The following is a 17,906-nucleotide window of genomic DNA, read 5'->3' as shown; positions in this document are numbered from 1 at the left end:
TTTGTCACACAACATAATGCCACAGACGTCTCAAGTGTTGAGGGAGCATGCAATTGGGAAAGGGGGATACCTAGTCAGTTGTACAACTGAATGCATTCAACCGAAATGTGTCTCCTGAATTTAACCCAACCCCTCTGAATCAGAGAGGTGCGAGGGGCTGCCATAATCGACATCCATTTCGTTGGCGCCCGTGGAACAGTGGGTTAACTGCCTTGCTCAGCAGCAGAACGACATATTTTTTACCTTGTCAGCTCTGGGATTCGTTCCAGCAACCTTTCGGTTACTGGCACAATGCTCTAACCACTATGCTACAATTGGCATGCTGACTGCAGGAATGTCCAGACGAGCTGTTGACATATAATTAATTGTTAATTTCCCTACCATAAGCCGCCTCCAATGTTGTTTTAGAGAATTTGGCCAACCGGTCTCACAACTGCAGACCACATATAACCACGCCAGCCCAGGATCACCACATCCGGTTTCTTCCCCTGCTGGATCATCTGAGACCAGCCATCCGGGCAGCTGATGAAACTGTGGTTTTGGACAACCAAAGAATTTCTGCACAAACTGTCAGCAACCGTCTCATGGAAGCTTGTCGTCCTCACCAGGGGCTTGACCTGTTTGCAGTTCGGCGGAGTAATCGACTTCAGGGGGCAAATGCTCCTCACCTTCGATGGCTACTAGCAGGCTGGAGAAGTGTGCTCTTCACAGATTAATCCCGGATTTCAACTGTACTAGGCAGATGGCAGACAGTGTGTATGGTGAGCAGTTTGCTGATGTCAACGTTGTGAACAGAGTTCCCCGTGGTGGCGGTGGGGTTATGGTGTGGGCAGGCATAAGCTACAGACAACAAAGAAAATGGCATTTTGTCAATGGCAATTTGAATGCACAGTGATACCGTGACAAGATTCCAAGGCCCATTGTTGTGCCATTCATTCGCCATCACCTCATGTTTCAACGTGATAATGCATGGCTCCCATATCGCAAGGATCTGTACACAATTCCTGGAAGCTGAAAATGTACCAGTTCTTCCATGGCCTGCGTACTCACCAGACATATCACCCATTGAGCATGTTTGGGATGCTCTCGATCGAGGTGTACAACAGCATGTTTGAGTTCCCGCCGATATCCAGCAACTTCGCACAGCCATTGAAGGGGAATGGGACAACATTCCACAGGCCACAATAAACAGCCTGATCAACTGTGTGTGAAGGAGATCTGTCGCACTGCATGAAGCAAATGGTGGTCACACCAGATACTGACTGGTTTTCTGATCCATGCCCCTACCCATAGATTAGGGCCTAATTATTTTATTTCAATTGACTGATTTCCTTATGTGAACTGTAACTCAGTAAAACCTTTTGAAATTGTTGCATGTTGCGTTTGTATTTTTGTTCAGTGTATATCTGTGCTAAATATGCAGCAGGTGGCTCCGAGCTGCAAAGCCGAGGAGGCCAAGGATCTGGTTTAGTCTCCAACCTCATCTCCTTCTCCGTCTCCTCCCTCCACATCCCCACGGACACACATTAAACATGACATCAGACTCTCTTGACAGCCGTGCACAGCTGTGGCCTGAGTTAAACCAAACGCACACACTCTCCACACAGTATGTGATAACCACGATTCTATAACCCATGCATCACAGTCTAGAAAAAAATTGCGTTATCAAGGGTATAAAGTGGATCATTCTTTTAATACATTCCCGAGATTTGCATGGTCTTTTCTAGAAAGTTATTGGTGTGAAATATGCTGTTATTCTTCTTGAGGGCTGTTTTCAGTTTTTCTGTGGAAGCAGTGAGAGATATGGACAGGTGTTGGCTTGGCTCCCCTCTCAAACCCCCAACGTCCTGCTAGGACAAAGAACAACTGGTGAGACTCAGCACCTGTTTATAAACAGAGCTTGGAAACAACATCCCAACTTACGCCTGAGAGAGAGAGAGTCATAAAACAAAACAGCTACGGTATCCATGTTATGAAGGTTTGGTCTGTCCCAGTGCAAGAGAAGATTGATCCATTTTCACATGCATTCAGTCATACATCTTTCTGCTGTACGTTCAGCTGTGCTTTTGTGGACCCTCCCATACTCTAATCCAAAATTCCTTTGACTCAATGTAGAAAACAATTTTTATAGTCTTTTAAGACATCATCAGACTCTACCACCTCTCTGGACAGACAGCACCACAGAGACACCCAGTGGTGACACAACAGAACCCTGAGGAACCCCAATCCTATCCCAAGTCAACCAATCCATAAGCATCATGAAAGAGCTTGGACCACATGGCTAAATTCTCAGCATTCATTACATTATAGGAGTATTGACACCATGTACTTCTATAGTATGTTTCCAGGTGGGTTTCAAACTTAATACTAACAATTCTTCCCCGATTTCCTGACCATCTTGTCTCTCTTCCTTCCTTCTCCTCCCCCTCCTTCTTCCTCCTCCATGTGGTCCTCCTCTTCCTCCTTCCTCCTCTTGTTGGGGTTGTGTCATGCTCTCTGCTCTTGATACGGATGACCCCTGAACTCTCCCCTGGTAAACATGCCTCAGACAGTTGAACTCTGACCCTTGCCTTTCTTAGCTCCTCTGGGAGGGGAAGGGTAGACACAAGGATGGGGGAGAGGCAGTAAAGAGGGGGGGGAGTGGTTTCCTAAAAAATGCAGTGGTCCACCTCTCCCTCTCCTCCCTTATACACACCACCATCCATTTAGATGTGAAAGAATTTGCACATTTATCTAAGCATGTACACCATGCACTAAGGCAGCACCTGTTGTTTTGGACCGTGACATTATCTGTAGTTTCAGTCTTCCGCTCACTCTCCTCGCTGATAAAGCAGTAAGGCATTGCTAGATCTCAGCTAGTCTCTGTGGTTACACCTGTGTGTGTGTGTGTGTGTGTGTGTGTGTGTGTGTGTGTGTGTGTGTGTGTGTGTGTGTGTGTGTGTGTGTGATCATCTCTATCTCTCTTGCTCTCAAATGGCTTTATTGGCATAGGTAAAACATGTTTACATTTCCAGAGCTAGTAAAATAGACAAAAGTAAAATGAACAATCAGAAATCTAATGTAAACATCACACTCAAAATGTTTCAAAAGTGTGGAGACATTTCAAATGTTATACTATGGCATTGTTACAATGTGCAAATAGTTGAACATTTGTGGATCTGTGTAATCTCAGGGAAATATGTGTCTCTAATATGGTCATACATTTGGCAGGAGGTTAGGACATTTCCACATAATTTGGTGGGCAGTGTGCACATAGTCTGTCCTCTCTCTCGGCGGCCTCTCTCAATAGCAAGGCTATGTTCACTGAGTCTGTACATAATCAAAGCCATTTTTCATTTTGGGTCAGTCACAGTGGTTAGATATTCTGCCACTGTGTACTCTCTGTTTAGGGCCAAATAGCATGCCAGTGTGCTCAGTATTTTTGGTTAATTCTTTCCAATATGTCAAGTAGTTATCTTTTCATTTTCTTATGATTTGGTTGGGAATAATTGTGTTGCTGTCCTGGTTCTTTGTTGGGTCTGTTTGTGTTAATGAACAGAGACCCAGAACCATTTGGCTGAGGGGGCTCTTCTCAAGGTTATTCTCACTGGCTTTGATATGGAATGTTTGGGAATTACATATTTTTAGGTGGTTGTAGAATTTACTGTCTCTTTTCTGGATTTTGACATTATTTGTGGGAATTATACTGATTCTTCTTTGCATGCATTATTCAGTGTTGTACACGGAGGATGTTTTTGCAGAATTCTGCATGCAGTCTCAATTTGCTGTTTGTACCATTTTGTGAATTCTTGGTTGGTGAGGGGCCCCAGAACTCACAACCATAGAGGGCAATGCATTTTGATGTTGCTGATGTTTAGGCCGAGGTAGGTATAGTTTTTTTGTGTGCTCTAGGGCAGTTTGCCTTGGAACTGGGATGTAATTCCGTTGGGGGTACACCAAATAAAAACTGATTCACATAAAATGTAAAAAAATTAAAATCAATTTATATTTTGCAACGGGGCTATACATTTGGGTGAGTTTTTTTCCCCTCTCGCCTGAGTAGCCTCTGCCAAAAATAAAATGTTCAGAAAAATAACAACACAAAGACTGGTTGCCTAGTCAAATAATGAACATCCAATCACATTAACCGTTACTCTCTCGCGGGAATTCCACTAACGGCCTGTATGTGGCCAAATGTAGCTGCTGCTCGTGTTGTTATCTGTACAGATGGCGCAAAAGCCATAACAGGGAGAAATAGTGGAGTGGTAACGCTCGGGCAAGCAGTTGGGTAGGCTGCAGCATCCACCGAGAGGCTTTTGCTGCCAAGGGAATGCCTGACAGTTTGAAAGACATTTTGGACACTACCGTGAAAATGGTTAACTTGTAAAAGCAAGGCCCCTGAACTCTCGTGTACTTTCTGTACTATGCAATGATATGGGCAGCGATCATGTGACACTTTTTCAACATACAGAAGTGCGCTGGTTATCAAGGGGCAAAGTATTGACACTTTTGTTTTAAATTGAGAGACGAGCTTAATGTTCTTTACTGACCATAGTTTTCAGTTATTTGACCGCTTGCATGACGACGAGTTTCTCACACGACTGGCCTATCTGGGTGATGTTTTTTCGAGCCTGAATGATCTGAATCTTCCACGTCTGCATTAACAAAGACAACACACAGGTCTTTCCATCATTGTATGATTCTTTTCTGTGCAAATGAACTCAAGCTTACGGACAATGTCAAATGTTATACAGCGAAGCACCTGATTGAGTTGGGTGCGCAATTACACAGGTATGTTCCCGAAACGGATGACACAAACAACTGGATTCGTTATTCCTTTCATGCCCTGCCTCCAGTCTACCGATATCTGAACAAGAGAGCCTCATAGAAATTGCAACAACCGGTTCTGTGAAAATGTTATTTAATCAGAACCCACTGACAGATTTCTGGATTGGGCTGCGCTCAGAGTATCCTGCCTTGGCAAATCGCGCTGTTAAGACACGGATGCCATTTGCAACCACATACCTATGTGAGAGTGGATTCTCGGCCCTCACTACCATGAAAACTAAATACAGGCACCGACTGTATGTGGAAAATGATTTAAGACTGAGACTCTCTCCAATACAACCCAACATTGCAGAGTTATGTGCATCCTTTCCAGCACACCCTTCTCATTAACCTGTGGTGAGTTATTCACAATTTTCGATGAACAAATAAGGTTTTATATGTAAGATGGTTAAATAAAGAGCAAAATGATTGATTATTATTATAGTATTATTTGTGCCCTGGTCCTATAAGAGCTCTTTGTCACTTCCCACGATCCGGGTTGTGACAAAAACTCACACTCATTCTTATGTTTAATAAATGTGTGTGTGTGTGTGTGGCAGGCTTACAATGATGGCAAAAGAAAAACATTTCAGATTGCGCTGACCCTGGTGCTAGAGGGAGTATGCAGCTGGAGGTTGAATGTTTGAAGGGATACGGGACAATAAAAAGTCTGGGAACCACTGCTCTAGGGCAACGGTGTCTGGATGGAATTGTATTTATGGTCTTGACAACTGGACCTTTTTTGGAACACCCTTAAATGTGTCTTACTGACATTCGCTGATACGGCCCAGGTTTGATAGAGTCTGTGCAGAAGACCTATTTGCTGCTTTAGGCCCTCCTTGGTTGGGGACAGATGCACCAGATCTCTTTCTTTCTCTTCCTCATCAAGTTGAGTCATTAGGCCATGTGGGGCTTGTCCCGGTCACAGCGTCTACATGACCAGCCATAACTCCTGACCCTCACGGGACCCATAGCGGGATTAAGGGATTGGTTTGTTTCCATCACCTTTCCAGGCATCCTACCATATGTCACAACTGTGTATGTGCATTAATGTGTGCGTGCATGCACTTGTATGTGTGTGTGTGTGTGCATGTGTATTCTCCTGTGTCTGTTGAGTGTAACCTATCCCTGCTCTCCTACTCCCTCAAAGTGTTCTTCTCTCTGTAAGGAGAGCAGAATGAGCCCTCATCCATCTGTGTGACACGGCAGATGGCACCAGATTGACAAATCAATTACAGCAGGCTGAGGCTCCACCTCAGAGATAGCCTCCCAAATTATACCCCCTCCACCCTGGGCTACTGCGACCCACTTCCTGACTCCAATAAACTGCTTTTGACCTGGGCCCATAGTGCACCACTTTTGACCAGAGCCCGAAGGGAATAGAGTCCCATTCGGGACAGTCCCAGGCTTTCAGCAGCTTCACATGGGCAAGGAGGGAGGGGTAGTGGGTGAGCAGAAACAGGGTGTGCTATGAGGCTATATATTGGCTGGCACCACATGAATCGCCTCGCATCAATATGGGTGACTGACATGCATGTAAATGCATGGAGAGCTAGAAGAACTGAACCAAACTGCAGTGTGGGGGGGGGTGTATCCACCTGGCTACAACAGAAAGGATTTAGCTTACTCTGGAGAGCATTGCTGCCAGCTCTCTCTGACTATGTCCCAAATGGCACCAATATTTAGAGCACTATTTTTGGGGTTATCGGTCCAATGTAGTGCACTACATGGGGAACAGGATGCCATTTGGGATGCATTTGGGATGCAGATTCTGTCTCTGTGGAGGACGACGGAGGTTTGAGGAACTTAATCCGAGGAGAATAAACAACACCACAGCCCGAGGCAGGCACTGAGAAACAAGCATCTGGATCAACTGACTAGAGATTATGGTTCAAATGGGTTCTTCATTTCCCCCTAGTGCTGAGATTAAGACATTGCATGGAGGAGGACCGATGATAAAAGGTGATTTCTCTGGTAGGTTTAAAGGAAGAAGGTGTGACCACATCAAGTTCTTTATTATTCACAGATAAACCTACTCCCAGGCCATATTGAGTGAGAATGAAGTAGTATTGCATTTTTCTTTCCATGCCCTTAGCAACATCCCTGAGTAAAGACACCGTCTCAGACCAGAAATGTCATGGCCTTTCTTTCCTTATTACTAGCCAATGTTAAGGATTGGTGTGCATTCAAGGTAGAAACATTCCATTTGGGATGAGAATGAGGATGCTGAATATTTGATTCAGGGTGGATATAAACACCTCGTGGGTGATTTCATTGTGTCAGATTCCAGAAGCATAGACCTACATTTAGTGAGTCCCTCTCTCTCTCTCTGGGAAGGAGAGGTACCCAGAAAAATGTGTGGGTGCTTTAGCTCCTATATCCCTGGATTACTCAATCCCTACCTTCCTGATCCTACTCCCTCTACTACTCATCTCTCCATCCACCTCACAGCCAGCCAGTGACAGCAGAACTGATATCCCCAGGGAGAGATAAGACCACTGACAGCACAACAAAGAAGAATTCTACCTCTTACACTGGGCCCTTCTGGTGCTGCACTGGGTCTCCACAAATTCAAATGTCATGTATAGGTTCAACTGGAGCCAAGGAGGATCAACATAATATACGATCAACCCACTTTGTCTGTGTGTTTCCCTGGCAGTGATGTAAAAGCAATTTATACCCATAAGAATGTGAGCTAATTAAGTAAGATGTTGGCACGGAAGCAAAAAGGCAATGAGCTTATGAGAGAGCTGGCATGGCAAGCAGCGCGGCACTCTGCGGTCTCAGAGGAGAAGAGACCTACCTACCTGTGGCTGAGAGAGAGAGCAATGGAGTGGGAGAGAAACAGAGAGAGGCAGGTTAGAGAGAGAAACAGAGAGAGGAAGAGAGAAGATGGCAGGAGGCAAGCTGAGGGAATTGAGAGAGAGTGCTTCTGCATTTGCTGGAATCAATATTGACTTGAGTCTGAATCAAGGAGGGGCACAGAGGTCAGGGTAGATTGAAGTACAGTGCCAGGTGTAGCGGTTGTTGAAGTATTGAATTATTTTTAAATAGTTGATCTAGTGCGGTTTGTTTGGGCTTTCTTTGAGGTTCCTGGCTAGCTAACATACACACGCACACGCACACACTCACACACAATACAGGTTTATCTTAAACAGCATGTTCAAAATGCTCCTCAAGACGGCCTAATTAGTATCTAATTCACCATAGCCACTGACTCCATCAGGGGAATTCACGTGCTGTTAGCTAACAGGTGTTGCAAGTGTGCGTGCTTGCATGTGTGTCTGTGTGTGTGTATGTCTTAGCTAACATATTGTATATTGTAGCCAACATTAATGAGGTTGTAAAACAGTTATCTCCTCGGGTCTCACAAATTCATCAGAACACCATGTTCTCCCTCAATAATCGCCAGATAACACCTGTGCTAAAATGGTACCTACATCTAACTTCAGATGGGTTTTGCTCTGTTTTCTAATGTTCCTCAGGTGTACCTAATTGCAGGTGACATGGATTTTTGTCAAACGAAAATGTGACATTTTGTTGAATCCTATGTCCTTATGATGGGGTTGTTTGCCTACCATCCCTCTTACAAATGTGGGGGTAAAGAGGAAGAAAATAAATGGATTATATAACATGTAGAAACAGATTCCAATAGCAGATCCATAGCAGATGGATCCATAGCAGATCCATAGCGTGGGGGCCGAAGGCCTTAATGGCTTACCTTGCTTGTTCATATTTAGGTGATAAATCACGTTAAAAGGAAGTGGCAATAGTGTTGGGGTGAGTGGGATGGGAGTGGTTGTGTGATGTGTGTAATGTGTGCGTGGTTGTAGTTTGTACAGGTTGGGGATTGTTGAGTAAGTGTGTGTGAGGAGGGTCAAATGGCAACCTATTCCCTATATAGTGCACTACTTTTGAACAGATCCCTCTGGGATATCACATTGTATTATTCACATGCTCCGAATACAACAGGTGCAGACTTTACTGTGAAATGATTACTTAAAGGCCCTTTCCCAACAATGCGGGAGTTAAAAAGTAAGGAAACTTTAAATTAAAAGGAAATAGTAACACAATAAAACAACAATCAAGATATTATATATATATACACACACACACACAATGAGTAAGGGTACGAGGTAGTTTAGTTAATTTAGGTATGTACATGTAGGTAGGGGTAAAAGTGACTAGGCAATCAGGATAGATAATAAACAGGCTAGCAGCAGTGTGTGTGTGTGTGTGTGTGTGTGTGTGTGTGTGTGTGTGTGTGTGTGTATTTGTATTTGTGTTGGAGTGTCAATGTCGTATGTGCGAGTGTATGGGTAGATGCAGCCAGTCAATATGCTCTCAATAGTGCAGCTGTAGAACTTTTTCCCTCTCAGGAGGCTGAAATGATTTGGCTTGGGCCCTCAGATCCTCAAGAGACATTGTTGTGCCCTCTTCACGACTGTGTTGGTGTGTTTGGACCATGATAGGTCCTTAGTGATGTGGACACCGAGGACCTTGAAGCTCTCGATCCGCTCCACTACAACCCCGTTTGATGAGAATGGGGGCATGCTTGGCCCTCCTTTTCCTGTAGTCCACGATCAGCTCCTTTGGCTTGCTGACATTGAGGGAGAGGTTGGTGTCCCGGCACCACACTGCCAGGTCTCTGACAAACTCCCTATAGGCTGTCTCATCATTGTCGGTGATCAGGCCTACCACCGTTATGTTGTCGGAAAACTTAATGATGGTGTTCGAGTCGTGCACGGCCACACAGTCATGGATGAACAGGGAGTACAGGAGGGGAATAAGCACGCACCTGAGGGGCCCCCATGTTGAGGGTCAGCGTGGCGAATGTGTTGTTGTCAATGAAAAGCATTCTCAAGTAGGTGTTCTCAAGTAGAGATTGCATCATCTGTGGATCTGTTGGGGTGGTATGCGAATTGGAGTAGGTCCAGGGTGTCTGGTATGATGGTGTTGATGTGAGCCTTTCAAAGCATTTAATAGATACAGGTGTGAGTGCTATGGAGCGATTGCCATTTAGGCAGGTTACCCTGGCGTTCCTTGGCACAGGGACTGCTTGAAACATGTAGGTATTACAGACTGGGTCAAGGGTTGAAAATATCAGTGAACATGTCATGCTCTGAGTACGTATCCTGGTAATCCATCTGGCTCTGTGGTCTTATAAATATTAACCTGTTTAAAGGTCTTACGTCGGCTATGGAGAGCGTGAACACACAGTCGTCCGGAACAGCTGGTGCTCTTATGCAAGGTTCGGAGTTGCTAATCTCGAAGCAAACATAGAAGGGATTTAGCTCATCTGATAGGCTCGCATCACTTGGCACTTTACAGCTGGATTTCCCTTTTTTAATCAGTAATAGTTTGCAAGCCCTGCCACATCCGACCAGCATCAGAGCATTGGTTTGTTGGAGGGTGTAGCGGGATTTCTTATAAGTGTCCGGATTAGTGTACCACTCCTTGAAAGTGGCAGCTCTAGAGTTTGGCTCAGTTGTTTCCTGTAATCCATGGCTTGGGATATGTGCGTACGGTCACTGTGGAGACAATGTCGTCAATGCACATATTATTGAAAGCCGGTGACTGATGTGGTAAACTCCTCAATGCCATCGGATGAATCCAGGAACATATTCCAGTCTGTGCTAGCGAAACAGTAATGTAGCTTCCGCTTCATCGAACCACCTCTGTATTGAGCACTGATACTTCCTGTTTGAGAAGGATAGAGTTACGGTCAGATTTGCCATATGGAGGGAGTGCTTTGTATGCGTCTGTGTTTGGAGTAAAGGTGATCCTCTTTCGCCTCCAGTTGCACAGGAGAATTGCCTCTAGGTGAGCATTTATTTGTTTACTTATGGCACTATACAGCTTTTTAAGTGCGTACTTAGCGCCAGCATCGGTTTGTGGTGGTAAATAGACCGCTACGAAAAATATAGCTGAAAACTCTCTTGGAAAATAGTTGAGCTTATCATGAGGTATTCTCACTCAGGCAAGCATAACAATCGAGACGTCCTTAATATTAGAGATAGCTCATCAGCTGTTAACTTCTTGCGTCGAGCCATCCCGGATCCGGTATCGTGACTACAGCCTCAAGCTCACTACCATAACGCAACGTTAACTATTCATGAAAATCACAAATGAAATGAAATTAATCTATTTGCTCTCAAGCTTAGCCTTTTGTTAACAACACTGTCATCTCAGATTTTCAAAATATGCTTCTCAACCATTGCAAAACAAGCATTTGTGTAACAGTATTGATGGCTAACGTAGCATTTAGTGTAGCATTTAGCGTTAGCATTCAGCATGCAACATTTTCCACAAAAACCATAAAAGCATTCAAATAAAATCATTTACCTTTGAAGAACTTCAGATGTTTTCAATGAGGAGACTCTGTCAGATAGCAAATGTTCAGTTTTTCCTGAAAGATTATTTGTTTAGCAAACAAATCGACAGAAACTCCGTTTTTTCAAGGTGCATATCACGTTTAGCTAATTTCAATTCTGAAGAAAAACCTGTATCCAGGATTGTGTAAATCTATCAGCAAGCTCATTAGCATAACACAACGTTAACTATTCATGAAAATCGCAAATGAAATGAAATTAATCTTCATTTGCTCTCTGTTGCATTAGTTCTTAGCCAGATAATATTTTATTAACAACACTGTCATCTCAGATTTTCAAAATATGCTTCTTTTTCAACCATTGCAAAACAAGTTTAGTCCACCTCCTGTGATCAGAACCCCCTTCCTTTTGATGTCCATTTTAGTTGGACTCCCTCCTCCTCTTGCCTACATACCTGTTAATTTATGATCTGAGGTCTCAGGTCCGCTTATAAACTTGGCCCCTGCTCTGTTTTGATAAAAGCGGGGACCACCTCTGATTTGGAAAACGTGTCAGAAGGAGGTACCGGTAGATCCTATTGAATCATGTGCCCGTTTGAAACCAAACTACAGCACAGAGGCTGTTAAAAACTTGGGGAGAATAAAGGGCCCTGACCCCGTGAATTTCCAAATGAGATAAAAAATTCATTTCTATAACTAGCAGACCACAGTGAGTTAGGTTACAGTCCTGGTAGGTGTCCGAATTGGCACCCTATTCCCTACATAGTGCACTACTTTTGACCAGAGCCCTATTGGGACTGGTTAAAAGTAGTGCACTATATAAGGAACAGTGTGCCATTTGTGATGCAGATCCATAGAGGCCCGTGAAGTGCACCATATGCTGCTGGTGTTTTTCTGTCAGGTCCTGTGTGATGCCAGAGCAGCCCCGGGTCTCTTTCTCTCACAGGGTCTGCTTACTTTACAAGCCATCAAACAATTCAGTTAAGAAAAATACCTAAAAAAATAAGACATAAAAGTAACAAATAATTAAATAGCAGCAGTAAAATAACAATAGCATGGTTATATACAGGGGGTACTGGTCAATGTGCGGGGACACCGGTTAGTCAAGGTAATTGAGGTAATATATACAGTGCCTTGCGAAAGTATTCGGCCCCCTTGAACTTTGCGACCTTTTGCCACATTTCCAACCTCACTGAGCTCGAGCTGTTTTGCAAGGAGGAATGGGAAAAAATTTCAGTCTCTCGATGTGCAAAACTGATAGAGACATACCCCAAGCGACTTACAGCTGTAATCGCAGCAAAAGGTGGCGCTACAAAGTATTAACTTAAGGGGGCTGAATAATTTTGCACGCCCAATTTTTCAGTTTTTGATTTGTTAAAAAAGTTTGAAATATCCAATAAATGTCGTTCCACTTCATGATTGTGTCCCACTTGTTGTTGATTCTTCACAAAAAAATACAGTTTTATATCTTTATGTTTGAAGCCTGAAATGTGGCAAAAGGTCGCAAAGTTCAAGGGGGGCGAATACTTTCGCAAGGCACTGTACGTGGGTAGAGTTATTAAAGTGACTTATGTATAGATAACAGAGTAGCAGCAGCATAAAGGGTTGGAGGGGACAATGCAAGTCGTCTGGGTAGTCATTTGATTAGATGTTCAGTAGTCTTATGGCCTGGGGATAGAAGCTGTTTAGAAGCCTCTTGGACCAAGACATGGCGCTCCGGTACCTCTTGCCGTGCGGAAGCAGAGAGAACAGTCTATACCTAGGGTGGCTGAAGCTGACAATTTTTAGGGCCTTCCTCTGACACCGCCTGGTATACAGGTCTTGGATGGCAGGAAGCTTGATCTGAGGATCCATGCCACATATTTTGAGTCTCCTGAGAAGAAATAGGTCGATGAAGGGCGATGGAGAGCTTTGTATGCGTATCTGTGTGTGGAGTGAAGGTGGTCAAGTTTTTTTTCCTCTAGTTGCACATTTAACATGCTGATAGAAGTTAGGTAAAACGTATTTAAGTTTCCCTGCATTAAAGTCTCCGGCCACTAGGAGCACCGCCTCTGGATTAGCATTTTCCTCTTTGCTTATGGTGCTATAAAGCTCATTGAGTGCGGTCTTAGTGCCAGCATCCATCTGTGGTGGTATTTAAAATAAATAAAAAATATATATATATTTGACCTTTATTTATCTAGGCAAGTCAGTTAAGAACAAATTCTTATTTTCAATGACGGCCTAGGAACAGTGGGTTAACTGCCTGTGCAGGGGCAGAACGACAGATTTGTACCTTGTTAGCTCGGGGGTTTGAACTTGCAACCTTCTGGTTACTAGTCCAATGCTCTAACCACTAGGCTACCTTGCCTCCTCGCCCCGCCCCTGCTGTATATAGACAGCTACGAAAAATACAAATGAAAACTCTAGGTAGGCATTGTGCTCTACAGCTTATCATGAGATACTCTACCTCAGGCGGGCAAAACCTCAAGACGTCCTTAGATATCATGCACAAGCTGTTGTTTACAAATGTATATAGACCACCACCTCTTGTCTTACCAGAGGCTGCTGTTCTATCCTGCCGATGCAGTGTATAATCCACCAGCTGCATGTTATTCACATGGTCTTTCAGCCACTACTCGGTGAAACATAAGATATTACAGTTTTTAATGTCCCGTTGGTAGGATATATGTGATCGTAGTTCGTACAATTTATTATCCAGCGATTGTACTGTACATTGGCCAGTAGTACTGTAGCACAGTTGGTAGAGCATGGCGCTTGTAACGCCAGGGTAGTGGGTTCGATTCCCGGGATCACCCATACGTAGAATGTATGCACACATGACTCGCTTTGGATAAAAGTGTGACTCGCTTTCGTAAGTCGCTTTGGATAAAAGTGTCTGCTAAATGGCATATATTATATATTATTATATTAGTACGGATGGCAAGAGCAGATTAGCCACTCGTCGGCAGATCCTCACAAGGCACCGCCTATCTCTTTCCGCGATACCTCTTCCGTCATTTTCTCCTGTGAATGACGGGGCTGAGGGCCTGTTCAGGTTGCTGGAGTAAATCCCTCTCGTCCGACTCATTAAAGAGAAATACTTCATCCAGTTCGTGAGTAATTGCTGTTCTGATTTCCAGAAGCTCTTTCCAGCCATAAGAGACATAAGAGCAACTCAACGGTAGCAGCAATGTACAAAATAAGTTACAAATAATGCGGTTGGCTAGAAGCCCATGAAACGGCAGCCATCCTCTCCAGTGCCATCTTACACTATTCTGGCTGACATAGAGGCACCATGTTCAGGGTAGAGAAATAAGAGGGAAAGGGGGATACCTTGTCAGTTGTACAACTGAATTCCTTCAACTGAAATGTGTCTTCCGCATTTAACCCAACCCCTCTGAATCAGAGAGGCGCGGGGGGCTGCCTTAATAGACATCCACGGCGCTCGGGGAGCAGTGGTTTAGCTGCCTAGCTCAGGGGTAGAACGACAGATTTTTACCTTGTCAGCTCACGGATTCGATCCAGCAACCTTTCAGTTACTGGCCCAATGCTCTAACCACTAGGTGTGAGTCATTGTGTGTGAAGTATTGTGCATCATAATTGCCTTTCAAATTAATCCTGGGCCAAGATCCATTAAATACTTAAAGGTACTTGGAACTCACAAACATTTGTCTGTCTACAGTAGTCACAGTGATTTAGTTCATACAGTAATTCAATGCCATTCCAATCTGACTATGCAGTCTGCAATGAGCTTATAGTCCATGAGCTAATAGAAGGTGGAATTTAAACCTATTTCTGTGATATTTGCAAGAGCCAGTGCACTCCACTTCAGGCTCTCCGCATGATCAAAGATTGAGTGAGCACTTACTAGTCTAATGTCTTTTGCAGGAAAACCCATTCACTTGAAGAAATAACTCATTTGCCGGAGTACCTCATTCAAAGCTATCCTTTTTGTAAATGTGCTGTCACAGACTGCAGCAGCAGGAGAGAGAAGTTGGAAGCGGGGTATTGTAGGAAGTGTTTGCAAGCATGGCAATGCTAAGTAAGCATGTAAGTATTCCAAATGTCATCCGGCTTGTCACCGTTATTAACGAGGTTCAAGCGGCAGTAGTGGATCATTTTCCATGGAAATTCAATGCATTTTAAATAGCAGGCAGCAGAACCATTCCAGGCACAGATTTACATAAGGTAATTGCAGAATGCTGAAAGTACCATAGTGGGGCTAGTGGCGTTAGATTTTGTTCGCTCTCTCCCTTCAGTAATACAATCAAGTCCATTAAGTAGGCAATAAATACAAGGCAGACTGTATCAGCACCCCCTGACAGATAATAGAAGCTCTCCTGATATCAATTTATTTACTGCCAGTAGGCAGGCAGTGCAGTTCCTCGTAGGCAGTGACAGTGTCTGGTAGGCCTATGCTATGACAAAGCATTGGTAGGTCTTTATTCTAACAGCATCATCATCCAGACCTGGGCTACTCTGTTAGGAACACGCCCAATACAGTCCCAACCCAGTTTACCGTCCTCTCCACGAGCCCTCTGCCTCCCATTCATCTCACACTTCAAGCAACGTTTCACATGATGTTCTCAAAAGATCAGCAACTGGCAGCCACACTGACACATTGATGGGGCACATAAAGACAGACTGTGGAACTGGGACAGACAAATAAAATGGAGGAGATGGAGAGATAGAGGTTGAGTAAGAAAGAGGGAGGGAAAAGCAGATTAAAGAAAATATACTATTTCCATTTTAGTGCAGACTGCTATCCTATACTCACCTCTGTGAACTGTTACATTTCCTGACAGACAATCATTGACATGCCAGAACGCATATTGTTTAATGATAATACCTTTAAGTTATTGTCCTACACTCATAATCTATGTTATGTTTTCCATACTCCAGTGGAATGAACAGAACTAGTTGGCCTGGGGTAATATTTAGCCTGCATGGGACAGGGAAGGGAAAGAGGATACCTAGTCAGTTGCACAACGGAATGCATTAAAACCAAAATGTGTCTTCTGCATTCAACCCAACCCCTCTGAATCAAAGAAGTGCAGGGGGCAGTTTAACGGGGGGCAGGGCTTTAACCACCTTGCTGGCTCAAACCAGCATATTTCGGTTACTGGCCCAACACTCTTAACCGCTAGGCTACTCATGTCTGCATACCAAATGGCACCCAAATCCCTTTGTAGTGAACTACATAGGGAATAGGGTAGTGAACTACATAGGGAATGGGGTGCCATTTGGGACACGGAATGTTTCTAACAGAAGACCTATAAAAGCATATGCATGACCTTGTTTGTAATTGAACACTTTGGAGATTATGGGGTAATGATCAGACCAAAGTTGAGGACACACACCAGTTCACCTGACACAAGACTGAATCCAAGCATTACATTGTTGATTTTATGTGCATTTTACATTTGCTGTACTTTTCACAGCATTTGTCAATAACAAAATATGAAAATACTCTGGATATATTCGATAACAATATGACATATTCATTGAAATGTTGGTGTAGGTGCAAGATGAGAAAGGGTTTGAGTGAGAGGTGTAACTGGTGTCTCCAAGTGGCCACACACCTCTCCAAATTGTGCACAGTTCCTTACATGTTTATTACTTTATTTTTTAGCTCTACTAGCTTTGCCATTGAGGACCTGATGCAAACACACTTACCGTTTACTACGGCTTCTCCCCTCTGGCGTTCGACTTCGCCGATTTACTAACCACCGGTCCTGGGAACCATTACGCACACCTGGCTTTCATCATTACGTGCACCTGCACTTCATCATTAAGCACACCAGGACTCCATTACCTCACTTTTATACCTCCCCTTTATCTGGCACTTCCTTAGGTTCCTTCCCCAGGCAGTATTGTTTCTGTTGGTCATGTCTAGACACTACTTCTATGTTGTATCGTTCCATGTTATTTGTTATATTAAACTTACCACCTGCTTCTCGACTCCCAGTCTACATTACAGAATACTGCCTCACAAAATGGAAGCAGCAGGAAATTTCCCAGACGGTCGATGAGCAGGGATACATACTTCGCCAAGACCACGACCAGCTGGTGCAACTGGGGACGGCTATGGAATAAGTTTTTCGCAGTGTTCAACGTCTCAAACATACCTGAGGCGTGTTGCCTTCAACTAACGGAGCCCATTCAGCAACCCGCCCAGGTCAGCGATGCCGTTTGGCTTCCTGCTACAGTGCTCCCTCTACTTTGCACACCAGATGGGAGCCCCCACCACTGTGAGTACAGGCTGCCACAGTTATTTTTCTGCTGACTGGGCAGGTGTTGGAATGGGCCACGGCCATCTGAGAGAGGAGCTGGATTCTTATGAGGGGTTCATGGCTCGGTTCAGAGGTATCTTCGATCATCCACCAGAGGGCAGATGGGGGAGCGCCTTGTCCAACTACGGCAGGGAAAGGACCAGACAGCTGCCGAGTACTTGCTCACCTCTGTACGCTATTCAGAAGAGAACTGCACAAGGAGGTTCTGATGGAACTGGCCTGTCAAGATGACAACCTCCCTTTACACACTCATCGCGATGGCCATCCTTCTGGATAACCTTCTTTGGGAGCGTTGGCATTCACATCGCTTCTCTCTCCCTCTGAACACTTTGGATCAGAGCCTGAACTTATGGAGGTAAGGTGGAGCGACGCAGACAGCTGGAGCTTTGTCTCTATTGTGATCAATGAGGGCACCAGCTCCAGCGGTGTCCTCTATGTTCCAACTCGGGTTCTACGAGAGCAGAGAGACGGTCATGTGATCTTCCACCTCCTGG

This window comes from Oncorhynchus keta, chromosome 4, assembly GCF_023373465.1.
Source record: "Oncorhynchus keta strain PuntledgeMale-10-30-2019 chromosome 4, Oket_V2, whole genome shotgun sequence".
NCBI lineage: Eukaryota > Metazoa > Chordata > Actinopteri > Salmoniformes > Salmonidae > Oncorhynchus > Oncorhynchus keta.
Note: the sequence above shows the minus strand (reverse complement) of the source record.